Source organism: Nannospalax galili, unplaced genomic scaffold (assembly GCF_000622305.1).
Source record: "Nannospalax galili isolate Female #2095 unplaced genomic scaffold, S.galili_v1.0 scaffold606, whole genome shotgun sequence".
NCBI classification, from domain to species: domain Eukaryota; kingdom Metazoa; phylum Chordata; class Mammalia; order Rodentia; family Spalacidae; genus Nannospalax; species Nannospalax galili.
In genome coordinates, this window is record NW_008355477.1 from 3,950,391 (window position 1) to 3,963,344 (window position 12,954).

The window sequence follows — 12,954 nt, forward strand, 5'->3', positions numbered from 1 at the left end:
TGTATCACCCAAACCACTAGAAATTTCTATATCCCTTACTGTAATCTCTGTCACCACGAGACCAACTTTAATTTGTTTTTTTGATTTGTGTTTCTATCTGTCGCCATTCATTAGGGCAGCAAGTGGCATCTGACTATATAACTAGTTTGTAGAACAGTATCTGACACACAGGAGACCCTCAATAGATTCTTCCTGAATAAATAGTTGACCATATTTGTAAAAGGGAAGATCTATTGTTGCACTTTTGCCAGTATGAATTTAAGGCAGATGAGAAAGCCAGACTCTTTGCCCCGACTCACATTTTTGACAGGGTCTCCCTCCTCACATAGCCCAGGCTGGCATAGAACTCCTGATTCTCTTGCTTCTATCTTTCAAGTGTTGAAATCACATGTCTGAGGCTCCAGAGTTCCTTTATTTTTCTGGTTTTTTTTTGTGATATAGGCTCTCACTGTAGCCCAGGCTGGCCTGTAAGTCACTTTGTAGCCCAGGTTGACCTCATATTCATGGTCATGCTCCTTCCTCAGATTCCTAAGTGCTGAGATCACTGGTGTGAACCACTATGCCCAACCAGACTTTCATAGAGGAGGCATTTAACTCCATGCTGGAGCTCTTTGGATGCCCTGGGCACAATGCAAATCACTTCATAGAGATCTGCAGATCTTGACGTGCTGCTAACAAAATCAATGGTTAAATAAGTGGTAGACCACCTAGCGCTGAGTAAGGACAAAGCTCCAAAGCTGCATTCCAAACTGTGAGAATGAATCACAAAACTGTATTCCATTGGGAAAGCCACTGAAAAACTCTGAATGGTGAAGGGAAACTTCCTTCACAGTTCTCAGAAAATAGCATTGCAATCCACATCCTAAACTGTGTAGCACAAGGTCATCTTTCCCAAGAGGGCTATCCTTTCAATAGGCATATGCATTATTTCTTTGACACCTAACAATGATTGGATGTACACAACCCAAATTTAGAGAGTCATTTGAAATTAATAAAAATTACTGAAGTGTTTGAATTTGTTTTCAAAGAAAAATAACAAACTTCTGACTTACTTGAAAGTGCAACATGACAGACTTTTGCAGGTAGATGGTGGTTGGATATTTCAGGACCATATCAGAATCTATGTGCTAGAGATCATCACCCTAGTTCAAGACAAAGGATGTGAGTGATTGTTTGGGGACATACAGGGATTTGATGCCTTGCTGTGAAGAGGAGCCGTATCTTCACTAGGGTGATAGTATTCTTTCTGGGAAGAACACAAGCTCTGGAGCCCAGTTTCCCATAGACCAACCTGCTGCATCTTCATGGTTGCCTGACGCATAACTAGTTCATTATAGATCATTGATTCCTTACAATGTTTCCTTTTCAATTCAGCACATATATAACCAGGACAGTTTCACTCTAGTAAATAGCACATCTCTCTAGTGTTGATCTCCACATTTTAATTTCATGAGACCTGTTAGTATGTGTTATGGTATATCAGCTGTTTTTGAAATCCCCTAAATGAGCTAGATTAATTTATCCTGTTGAAGATGAGCTCTTTTTTATGTCAATTGGTAGGTTTCTAAAAGTGACCATAGCAAAATTATCCTGCTCCCAAAGATAAGTTTAGGAGAAATATCAGTAAGTATTCTGATTTACCTTAGCACCTTAACATTACAAATAGGAAGAGAGTTATTTTATCCAGTGTATGGTGCTACTTAAATTGTTGACATTTAAATCATTTCAAATAACAGCATTATTCATGCAACAAGTAGACAGAAACTAAAAGTCCTTTCTTCTGTTTGTTAATAATTCTAAATAGAATAAAATGAAGCCTCTTTTAAGTATAGCTTCTCAGATATTTGAGTCTCTTTCACAGATATGGGGAACTCTAAGTCACTGAGAGTACTTGCATTTCTTCCCTTGAAACACCAGCAGAGGAACAGTATAGGGAAGTCTATCCCAGTGTGTGTGAATTTTCACAAGTGGTTCCCGGCAGAAGAAAAGCTGTCTAGTTATAAAGAAATGAGGGCAAATACTATTTATTAGGTATTAAATAAGTATATCAAACAACCTGATTTGTATCTAACAAAGGAAAGGGAAGTGCAAACCCTGACTCATAAGTAATTTGTATCTTTATCGTCATCTTAAGTCCAAGCATATATCCCTTGTGGGAAGTGGGAGAGGATTTTTTTCAAATTGCCTACAGCACTATCATTCTGATAATATTTCTGTGCATTTGACAAGTACCAATCTAAATAGAAACACTGAGATTTAAAAGCTAAGGGTGCAAATCCTGTTCAAATTTCTTTTCATTGAAATTTCATTCACCTTTGAATGTCCATATAATTATAAATGAACTAGCCTAATTTGCTTGTTTCTAACATACACAGAAAAATGAGATCTGACCCACAAAAGTTAATTTTTAATCAGTCAGGCTAATATAAAACCCACCTTTGGGTATCAACATATTAAAAGCCTGAGGGGCTATTCCTCTTATGTAAGAAAAGAAGAGTAAAGAACAAGTTTAAGAATGAGACTGTATCAGCCATGTTATATACATAAAAGAGTACATTAAATTGGGTCAGGGCAGTGGAGAGGAGGGTCAGAGAGGGGAGGGGATCTAAACAACATCAAACTATACTATATGAAAATCACAAAATTCCAATTAAAAGCAAAAGAAAGGAAAAAGGGTATTTTAGACCATGTTGCCTTGTATTAGACAGTAATTATGTGGCTATGCATATATATATGTATACACAGATTTAACTCATCTATTTACATTCAATAAAGCTGTTGTGAATATTAACAATAAATTCATAAAATCAAGAAATGAGTAAGGATAAGAAATAAAAAGTTATAACACGGAGAAAAGTAACAGCTATTCCTACAACAAAAATAGATTTAAGTAGAAAACAATGGCAATTAAGAATAAGATGAAAAGGGGGAATTGTGATTAACTAATTACTGAGGTATTTGAATTATAGCATCTTCACTCCTGGAGATGTGGACGGAATGTCTAAAGCAGTTTGGATTAGATCTAATGTCTGGATTTCTGGCTGCACGTAGTGAATCAATCATAAACCTTGAGCAAATTAAAGCTGTGCTGGGAGAAACAGGAAATGCCAATCAGCTTATATATGCATGAGGTGGTGACATTACGCTGAGGGTTCAGAGTAGGCCATCGGGCATGACCGCGGGCCAGATAATCATGAAATGCTGCCAGTTCCCAGTAAGTGAGTTTAAGGAAAAGAAGTGGATTCAATAATCAGCCATTTTTAAAATTTATTTTCCACTAATTTTCATTTTTATCGAAATAATACAAGTTTACATGCAAATGTATTGAAGATTCATAATGAGAAACAGAAATCCCTGTCCCATCCCATTCCAACCTAGGGGCAATCATTTTCAACTGGTAAATATTTCCTTTGGTATGTACTTCCATATTTCCCATAATATGCTTTTACAGATATTTTTTGGCATATGAATTTTAGACATCATCTTTAACATTCTATATATGATCAAAAAGGAATTACACCTCCCTGAATTCAATCTCCAGTACCACAAAGAGAAGACAGGGAGGGAGAGAGGGAGGGAGGGAGGGGAGAGAAAACACCTACTCTCTTAACAATACACTCCTCATTTCTATACCACATTCTCTCAATACATTGCTGTCTAGAATTCTTTCACCTAGTAACACAAATGAAGAAACATGGGCTCAAACAGACTAGTATTTCCCTTTCCTCATAGACCATGAAGTTCAGGGGTAATTCAAAGACTTCTAGATGCCATCAAGAATCTGTCATCTAACTTTGCTCTGTGGGGTGTCTTCTCATGGTTATAGAATGGCCTTAGTCCCTCATGTTTTGGAACCATATTGCTGGTGGAGACTCTAGGACAGGCAAAGAATAAACAACATGTGCTCACTTTAAATAACTGTCCCCAGGGACTGGAGAGATGGCTCAGCGGTTAAGAACACTGGTTGTTCTTGCAGAAGACCTGGGTTCGAATCCCAGCACCCACAAGGCAGCTAACAACTGTCTATAACTCCAGTTCCAGGGGATCCGACAGCCTCTCCTGTCCTCCACGAGCATTGCACGACACAGATGCACTTACCTACATGCAGGCATAACACTCATAGACATAAAAAATAAAAATAATAAATAAAATATTAAAGAACTGTCCCCAAATCCTTACATAGTGGCCTCTGTTAAAATTCCATAGGCCAGGGTGGCAAGATTGTGTGTCAGGTAAAGGTGCTTTCTGCCAAGCCTGACAACATGAGTTCAATTCTTAGGATTCACATAGTTGAATGAGAGAACTAACTCCCACAAGTTGCCCTCTCACATCTGCACACGTACACATGGGCTGTGGCACATGTACGAACATATCAAAATAAATTAAAATGTGATGAATTTTAAAAAAATCATAGGTCGTAATAGTTTCATGTAACTACACTTACCTGCAAGGGAGGCTGGGAAATGTTCTTCAGATAGACACAATTCTGCCCCTAAATAAATAGAAATTCTGTTGTAAAGAAACCATGGAAAAGGGTTGGGAAAATAGTGTAGTCAGTAAAGTGTGCCCTTTGCAAACCCGAGGACCTGAATTTGATCCCCTAAACATGCCTGTTGGCACACACATGTAATCCAATCACTGGGGAAAGGGAGACAGTGGTGAGTTCCAGGCCAAGGAAAGACCTTATCTCAAAAAAAAAAAAAAAAAAAAAAAAGGAAAGATGGCTTAGCAGTTAAGAGCACTGGCTGCTTTTGGAGGGGACCTGGATTCGGCTCCCAGCACCCACATGGTGGCTAACAACCATTCATAAACACACACGGAGGAGACACACAGAATCAAGAGGGGAGGAAATAGGCATGTTGGCACATGTTTAGGATCCCAACACTGAAGAAGCTAAGAGGCAGGAAGATTGCAATTTCAAGATCAGACTGTGCATATGAGACATTGCAAGATCTTGTCTAAGAAAACCAACAAATGAACAAAGGAAAAATGGATACTGGGTTGATGGCTATACAGTCTCTGCTACTATGTATCAGAGTTCACTGTTAATTTAGAGAGTTTTTAATGACTATGTTTTTTCACTGTTTTCTTGGAGTTATTAATAGCCTCAGATATTACTTATATTTATAAGCATCTGTTTGGTTTCAAAGGTAATCTATCAGTGTCATTTTTTTTTCCTTTCCAGAACACTATCTCTTATCGCTTCATGCTATAATTCAGACCTGGGGACTTTCAAAGGTGATGAATCTGTTGTCCTAGACTTTCCTTATTTCTTTTCATGGTGATTTTTCTGTTTTCTCAGTTTTATTGACTTTATCTTTTCTGGTTTAATCCTTCATTTTCCTAAAACATTTTTTGAGTGGTTTCCAAAGAGTGGGATGCAAGAAGTTGGCTTCTTAGTATGGAAATGATTACATTCTAACCTGAAGTTTGATTGATAATACAACTTGGTGTGAAATTGTCAGGAATCAGTTAATTTCAAAATTTTATATTTTTGCCTTCTAGTATTACAGTTGAAAAGTCCATAATGAATATAACATAAATTTTTCATTATTTATAAGACTTCTAATAATGGAGGTTTAAATTATTTGTTATTTGCAAAAAGTTCACTTTGGCACTGAGTTGTTTTGTAAATGTTACCATGTACACTCATTGACTTTTAGTGAAGGGGATTATCCTTGATAATATGAGTGAGCCCCATCCAGTCAACTGATACCCTTAATAGCAAGGCCAATGTTTCCCTGAAGAAGACAAAATCCTTCCTCAGTTTTGGGGTCAGCCCCTTCCCATTGGCCCATTGATGGCAAAACAAATCTGCAGTCACGTAAGCCTTAAATAAATCACTCTATGTGAGTTATATATTCTCATGGTTCTGTTTCTCTGGAGAGTTCTGACTGATATAGGCCTCAATGACCTCAGAATCTAGGAAGGAAAGATAGTAAGACAAAACACTTTCAATAATTTTCCTCTCAAAATTCAAACTTATAGCAAAAAATTAGATGGCTCAGATGATTCTTGGGGGAGTGGAGTAATGTGTTAAAGCTGAATAGGAGGTTTAATTTTGTGAGGATAGGAGATTTTTAAAAAAAAAGTGCTTTGTAGGAGGTGCAGTGGAACATACCTGTCGTCCCAGAGCTCAGCAGACTGGGTCAGGAGGAACATTTGAGTCCATGGATTTGAGGACAACACCAGCAATACATTAAAACCCTGTCTCCAAGCCAGGTGTGGTGGCGCACACATGAAGTCCCAGCACTCGGGAGGCAGAGGCAGGCGGATCTCTGTGAGTTCAAGCCCAGACTGGTCTACACAGTGAGTTCCGGGACAGCTGAGGCAACAGGGAGACCCTGTCTCAAAAAGACCAAAAAAAAAAAAAAAAAACAACCAAAAAACCCTGTCTCCAAAGACAAATTCCAACAAAGCAAACAAACTGCCCTTGCTAAATGTATGCACAAATGATTTGTCCAATTTCTAAGAGGAAGAAAATTATCAGCTGTAATCAGTTAACACAATCTAGAAACTGTCAAAACCTTTCACATCTAAATGCATAGAATTATTAAATACTAAGTCATAATTAAATTTAAAGCCATGGTGCCATGCATCTGTAATCCCAACATTCAGGAGGCTGAAGCAGGAGGACCATGAATTTGAGGCTAACCTGGGCTTTGCAGCAAGAACTTGTCTCAAAAAAATTAAAACTTGCAGTGGAAAGATGGCTCAGCTGGTAAGGGCACTTGCCACTGAATCTGACAACCTGAATTTCATCCCAAAGATCCTCATGGTGGAAGGAGAGAACTCAATTATGCAAGTTGTCCTCTGACCTTCATATAAATGCCTTGGCATGTGTGCCTTTACATAAACACACACACACACACACACACACATAAATAAATGTTAACATTAAAAAAGTAAAATATGTGATGTGTTTTAATTTCCAAGTGAGTAAGCATCAAGCTTATTTTATTTAAAACTCTGACAGGTGAGTACTTAATTCTGTCCTTCCTGAAAGTCTACTCGAAGCATGTAGTGTTCTAAATTCTCTCTCTCGATGCATATATTCGCTTCCTTTCTGGCTTATTTTTTTATGTGTATGAGTGTTATGCCTGCATGTATGTATGTGAACTCATGTCGTACAATGCCCAAGGAGGTCAGAAGAGAGTGTTGGATTCCCTGGAACTGGAGTTTCAGGCAGTTGTTAGCCAACATGTGAGTGCTGGGATTCCAACCCAAGTCTTCTGCAAGAGCAGTGTTCTTAACTGCTCAGCCACCTCTCCAGCCCTTTTTTCTTTCTATACTCAGATTTTTTCCCTTTTTTTTCTAAATTTAGTCATCCAAGGCTTTCATTAAATTAGCAGGAGCACCTGGAACAGGCATAAATCATGGTTTCATTCAATCTGCCCAACTGTTCTCTGAGAAATCTGAGGCTAGAGATTCACTTGGCTCACTTAAAGCCCATGACTAGCCAAAACTGACTTTCAGATGAGCTCCAAGCCCTGTTTGCCCTCTTGTTGCTGTATGGTTCGCTGTTTTCCTTAATCCACAGAAAGCAACAAGCTCAATGAATACCTGTATTCAGTGAGTGTAATTACTCCTTTCTGTACTTTCTTTTAAAAATGATACAATTTTGGCTGAAAGTATAGCTCAGTGATAGAGTACTTGCCTAGCATCAGCCAGCCCTGGGTTTGATCCCTAGCACCATCGTGAATAAATAAATAAATAAATAAATAAATAAATAATCTTAAAGATAAACTTCTGTTTCCTCCTTTCTTCTTTCTTTCCTATTTACTCTTTTTTACCTTCCTTCCTTCCTTCTTTCTTTTTCTTTCTTTGAGACAGTTTCTCCAGTACCTCCAGCTGGACTGGAACTTGCTATGTAGACCAGACTGGCCATGATCTCACAGATATGTACCTGACCCTGCTTTGTGAGTCCTGGGATTAAAGGTGTGTGCCATCATGCCTGGCTAAAATTTTCTTTTTCTAAGCAGGGATGAATGTTATTGCACAGTGTTTCTCAGATTTTCTTTTTGCTCCCATAATGACAAAACAACTGAATGTCTGGAACTTCTGGGGGAGAGGAATTATACTCTTTTTAGAGACTGGGTCCTTGTATAGACACAGTCTAGACATAGCCAATTTGGATCTTACTGACTTTTGATGATGTGTCCTGACACTCATTGCAATAAAGTATATAAAGTTGCTGATGTTCAACAATTTTTCACTCATACTTATTCCATCAGCTTCAATCTAACAGGTCACTGAGAGATATGGCACAGGCAGAGTTATCCTTCAAGGACGTGTACCATTGTCTATTCACATTCAAGTAAGGCCATCCAGGAGTCTATGTGTGATTTGTTGCAGAGGTCTGTTTATAACCAAACCCACATAAAGCAACAGGGGATTACTGAGTAGCCTACTTTGTGGAGGAAGAACCATCAAGACTTACAATGTCCCTTCAGCTAACGCTTGCAAACATTGTTAATCACAGACTTGGAAACACAACACTCTTTTCCTAGGTGAATCAAGTTTTTTAATTGCTTCACTTTACTTGCTTATACTGTTTCCAGTAGGTAGATGAAATCCCCACTCAGTGGACAACCTATAGGGTTATGCATTTCACTTGAAGATTGCATTTATTTCTAAATGAAGATTTCATTTATTTACAAGGTTCTCTTTTCTTAGGGAATTTCAGAATCATTTGTGGACACAATATATTTATAGCAGTGTCTTAGTTCAGACTTCTGTAGCAAAATACCTTAGACTGGGTTATTTATAAACAATGCAGATTTCCTGCATACAGTGTTATTGGTTGGGAAACACGAGATGAGGCACCAATAGGCTCAGTGTTTAGAGAGGACTGGCTCTGTGCTTCATAGAGGGTTCCTGTTGCTTTGTCCTTACTTGGCAGAAAAGGCAAACAGGCTTTCCCAGGCCTCCTATAAGGACACTAATCTCATTCACGAAGACAGAACCCTTATGAACTAATCATTTCCCTAAAGCCTCAACACTGGAATTTGAGGCAGATGCAAACATTCCAATCATAGCAGTGACAAATTAAAGTTATAATCTGACACACTTATATTTGATTCTTGATATAGCCATTTATAAAGATGAAGCTTTGGAATATTTACTTTGTCTTAGTAATCCTGCCTGCCAACGATGATGGCTACTTTTTGGTATTTGTTAGATATAGACTGGTACACATTTGTGGAATGCCACTCATAATACTTGGACTCCAGGTTGACACTCATAAGGGCCGTTTGTTAATGACAGTACCATTAGCATTCCTCTCCTAATACATAATGAGAAAATGATGAGAATGACACCACTAGTAACTGAGACTCTTGCTTGAGGAAACACCCATGTACAGACCCATCAGACATTATCATTACTCCAAGGGATCCTGACTCTATAGATAAGAAGATAGGTAAGCACAGAAATGTAAAGGTATGTGATACCTGTGCATCAAACACATTTTCTCAGGAATGCATCAACATGGATGAACTTCTATGTGAGGCTCATTTCTTCTTTTGCCCTCTGAACCACATATAACTCATGTATAAGAGTATCAAGATGAGAGAGGGTGTTATGCTTGATGCCGGTAGGATAGGTTAGTTAATAAATTAAGCTTTTTTCTGTTTATTTTTCAAAAGATTCTTTTCCTGTCCCTAATGTGGCAGTGATGGCCCTCCTTGTTTTTGTTTTTGTTTTTGTTCTGAAAGTTGTATAAGGCATTTCATTTTTATTTAATAAATGTTTATTCACAGCAGATATGATGAAAGCAGCTGGGGTTATAAAGATGAATAAGACCCTATACCTGTTCTTGAGACTTTTCTATTATAATGGGAGGGAGAGAGTTTATATGATTGTATTATGGCAAGAAACAGAAACAGCAGAGATAGATCATGGTCTGCTCAGCTGCTACGCACCATCTTCTGACTTCAGGCAACTCTTTCCAACTCCAAGTTCAGCTGTTCCCTTATTGTAAGGATGGAACAGGGAGTATATACATTATGGGAATTATAGAATTCTACAAATATTGGCATTTACTTTTTATTTAATTTTGAGAGCTGGTTGTTAAACATTTATCTGCACACCACTGCATTTGCATCTAATGCTAAACTGCTATAAGGGCGTAGAAGGGGACAAGAGCTTAATTTTTCTTGGGGTTTTGGGAAAACCACAAAAGATTATTGACATTTGAGATTGTAAGATGGTGGGAGATTGGGTCAAAGGAAGAGAAAACAGAACCTTTGAGAGGCTACAGCCCTGGAGAGAGGAAATCATAGCTTGCTCTTACCGTTGAAGTGCTGACAGTACACAGTGGTGAGAAGCTCCTGTGTAATTAATGGCTATGTAATGTGGGTCTAACTCCTGTGGTATGTAGTAGCAGCAGTGCTGGGTATTTTTGTGTCCTGGGCTCAGGCATAACTAGGGCAGTGTTAGAGACAGTCTTTCTCAATGTGAATCAGAGCCTTTGACAGTCAGATCAAATGTGGATCCCTAATCTCCTCAGCAAACCTACCCAATCAGATTCTCTTGGAGCAGGGGCATGAAGATTCACAGGTTTAACAATCACCCCAAAGATTTTCCCTGCACTTTGTTGAGAGTTAATTTTATCACACATTGGTTTTGCTCCCCAGGGGTCATTTAGTGATGTCTTCAGGCATTATCAATCACGATTATTGATTGGGTGGAAGACAAGGATGTTATTAACTATCTGACAGTGTACTGAGCAACCACCATGGGGACTTATCTGTCCCCAAATGACAGTAGTTTCAAAGTTTGGAAACCTTTATTTACCATGGCCTGTGGCCTCTAGACCAAAATTAGTTGTGAATGTCATCCAACACAAACTTAAACTTAAAACCTTCTAAGATAATCTGTGATTTTTTTTTTTTGTAACTTGGTGTTGAGAGCATCAACATGATAGAAGACAACATTCTGTTGTAATGTGAAAAGGTTGGGCAGGCTTGAATCCTAGACTGCAGTGAATGGCTGTAAAGAAAAAATGAATGGACTGAGGGTAGCTAGTGTGACTGAGGAGGTTCTGAAATTGCTCAGCTGGGGGAGGAGGACTAAGACAGAGCTGTGGACCTCCAGGTGCAGATGTCCTGCTGCCAAATTCTCAGAGAACTGAATCAGTCTCAAAGATATTGAACCATTCCAGACAGCACTGTTGAAGACACTAAATCATTATTTGCTATGCTGTTTTTTATTCTCTAATATTATAAAACTGAAAATATTTATTGGATCATCTTCACACTGTGGTTGCTTGTTTTGGGGAAAAGATATGTTCCTGGCTCTCTACACATAGTAGCCTTTGCTCAGCTTACACTTTTTTGGAATCCAAGAGTTAGAGTTCCATGGAAAATGTATTCACAAAGACCTGAAAGGGGGTAGTTTTTATATGGCATTCAGAAAGAAAACTGGAAATTCTTCTTAAGATGGGGGTTGAACTTTCCAAGAAGCCAACTAGATCTGCCTTCCTCTTAAGACGATGGCATCCTTATTCTTTTTAGTGAGTTTAACAGAGCAGCATTGTAGGTAAGGTGAATCACAAAGAGAGGTAGATGTATTATTATTTTTAATATTATTATTAAATATTTTTCTTAGCATAATGTCCTCATTGTTCTCGGGAGAATTTTTAAAAATCTGAAATGATGTAGACTCTTGTTCAGTTGCTGCATCTCAAAATATTTGTGTACAGAACTCCATTAAGATTTGCTTTTTGTAGACTGGATTTAAAGTTTATAAGGAGATGAAATGGACAACACCCTTGTTCTTTGATTGTTCCACCTAAAGCGATACTCAACAATAGTTTGATTTGCTCTCCTCTCTGCAGAAGTAGCTATCCAGCGCAAGATACATCTAAAAATATCCTAGGATCCTGAGTGTTGAGGTTTTCTCGTTGAAATAATTCTGCACTTTTCAAATGCTTTAATGCTTTCAGGGGCTCATAAAGTGCAAGGATTTAGGGCTCGGAGCTAGTTAAGCTTTGAGCAGACACAGGGCTGTTAGATAAGAATAGAACTCATCCTTTACTTTGGGAGCTCTGGGCACTATTTCCAGCTGCTTCCAGTCATTTGACTCCTGAAAGCTACGCTAATCCTGGCGGAGGCAGCAGCTCCGGCTCCCAGGTCCACCCCCTACTCCTGATTGGCGGGGCTCCTCTGCGACCGGAGCCAGCCGCCTACGACGTCCCTGTGAACTGATTTGAAATAAGAGCCAGGCGGTCCTCGCTTGCCTGCGCCCGACTTTTCATAGGCTGGGAAAGGAAAGGTTGAGAAACTTGACATTGTCTTGGGTAGAGTGCGTGTAGCAACAGATCAAAGAAAAAAAGGGGGGGAGGAGGGGGGACGAAAACGTGCTCTTTGCTGCCTGTGGATTGCACCGAGTTGCTTTTGTCTTGCGGGCTTTTCTGTCGGCTTTGGTGTCTGTGCTAGGAAGCCTGCGGCGTGCGCTTCCGTGCAACTCGCTCCCTGCCGGATGGGTCATGGAATTCTAAACATGAGGCAGGTAAGCCTGGCAATTGTAGCAGCTGCGGCGCTGGCGCCGGCGAAGGAGGGAGGGACGCAGCCTGGAACCCCTGCGACCTGTTACTCCTGGGAGGTTGCGGGGAGTGGACAGACGCAGGTCCCAGCAGATCCATTAGATGCGGAGGGGCTGCGTTTTCTTCCTAAGGCGACCTTAGGAAGCCGATTACCTGCGGTTCCCCCACCGCCAGGTTCTCGCCACCCATGCCTGCCTCTAAGAGTGAAATGCTGATGTCAGGCAGTCTTTGTAAAAGGCTCAAAGGGGTTTGTAGAATATGCAAATCAATTCCTGTTTGCTGGCCGCTGGAATGTTTTGTACTGGTTACAGCTCAAGCTTTTTAGGCTCTGCCCTGTTACGCTTTAGGTTAGAATAAGGGCAACTGCAGAGCATGAAAAAAAATTACACCCGGACGCCTATCTCATT

General features: G+C 39.5%; 1 protein-coding gene across 3 annotated transcripts in view; it reads left to right on the forward strand.

Moving 5' to 3' along the window:
• Mid1 (midline 1) overlaps positions 1–12,954 on the forward strand; it is a 368,155-nt gene that overhangs the window by 181,155 nt on the left and 174,046 nt on the right. The window contains exon 1 of one of the 3 annotated variants that reach the window (XM_008852914.2): positions 12,219–12,513. The exons of 1 other annotated variant lie outside the window; for it this stretch is intronic. The gene's annotated coding sequence lies outside the window, so the exon portion shown is untranslated. Of the gene's footprint in view, positions 1–12,218; positions 12,514–12,954 lie in introns of those variants that run through there. One more of the 3 variants, XM_017803121.1, reaches the window with a different exon arrangement.